Here is a 1560-nt window from a genome sequence, read left to right on the forward strand (position 1 = left end):
GTAACAAAGCTGGGCTCCCAGGGCTCCTTTCCCTGGCACTTGGGGGGCTCCTGTTTGCTGCTGTTGGTTGTTTTCCATGGGAGCGGAGATCAGTAACTTCCCCTTCTCCATGGGTCTGCCTTTGCCTCCTGGTCCAATCTTTTTCCCACTTGGCCAGTAAAGCTGGTCAGGGTCCTTGAGGGTCCTGGTCCTGGTGGACTTGCTCTCTGTGGTCTCCTTAAGCTGCAGGAAGGCTGTCTTCTCTTTTCTGCTGGAGAGGGTATGGATTTTTCTCTGCTTTGTTCCCTGATGGATCCCAGAGCAGGCATTGATCGCATTTTAAAATCACATGGAATTGGAGTTCTGTAGCGCTTTTGTGAGGGGACTGTCTGAAGAGGGCAGGAGTGTTCTCAGTTCCCTTCCATCTGGGTAACTGGGGAGACTTTTGCTGGATAGGTCCTGTTTGATCTAGTTTAAGCTCCTTACAGACATTTCGGTCTCATTTCTCTGAGGAGCCCCCGTTCGCTGGGCCATCTGGGGAGCGGGTCTGCCCTTCCACAGGACTCCCCTGAGCCTCCCTTGTTCCTCAGCTCAGGTCAGTCTTATCAGGTGGGTCAGTTCCTCCCGCTGGACCCAGATCCCCGACCGAGCCAGCTCATCCTGAGACGGCTGTGCAGCTGCTTCCACCACTGCTAGGCTGCCTTTGGGCTTGGGAATCCCCCAGACCTAGCCTCCCACCGCACGGGGCTCCCTACTTCCCCGCTCCCAGAGCCCCGGGGGTCACCTCGAGCACACAGCCCCAGCAGGACCCCGGCCCCTCCCCGGGGCTGCAGCCGGCTCCTCCCTGCAGTGCGCGCCAGGCCTTCCCCTTCCTCAGCGCGGGCGGTGCTGCCGCCTCCCCATCCTCTGGGAGAGGAGCCGCGAGGCGACCCAGCCGTCTGCCTTCCCCAGAGGTCCCTTCCGGAGGAGGCCTTCTGGGCCCGAGGGCTGGGCTAGCAGGCGCAGAGACCCCACCCCTGCCTCGAGCCCGCGCCTTTCCGGGGGTCTGGGAGAGACCAGGTAGCAGAGCCCAGGCAGGTAGGAGAACCCAGGTAGGCAGGCAGGTAGGAAGGAGGGCCCAGGCAGCGGGCCGGCGGTGGGGGGGAGGGGCGGGGGGAGGCGGAGGCATCGCACAGATAGGCGGCGACGGCGTGGCGGGGACTGAGGTGGGTGCTGCGGAAGGGCTTAAGGGCGGGGCCGCGCTGGGGGCGGGGCCGGGAGCCGCGCTGGGGCGGAGTCTGGCCGGGGCGGGTCTGAAGGTGGATTCTGATTGGGTCGAGTCTGAGGACGGCGTCTCATTGGAGGCGGGCCCGAGGGCGGGACCGGGCTGGGGGCGGGGCCGGGAGCAGCGCTGGGGCGGAGTCCGGCCGGGGCGGGTCCGAAGGTGGATTCTGATTGGGTCGAATCTGAGGACGGCGCCTCTTTGGAGGCGGGCCCGAGGGCGCGGTCGGGCTGGGGGCGGGCCCGGGGGCCGCGCTGGGGGCGGGGCGGGGCGGGGCGGGGCGGGGCGGGGCGGGGCGGGCGGCGGGCGGTGGCGCCCCT

This window comes from Hippopotamus amphibius, chromosome 13 (genome assembly GCF_030028045.1).
Source record: "Hippopotamus amphibius kiboko isolate mHipAmp2 chromosome 13, mHipAmp2.hap2, whole genome shotgun sequence".
Lineage (NCBI taxonomy): Eukaryota > Metazoa > Chordata > Mammalia > Artiodactyla > Hippopotamidae > Hippopotamus > Hippopotamus amphibius.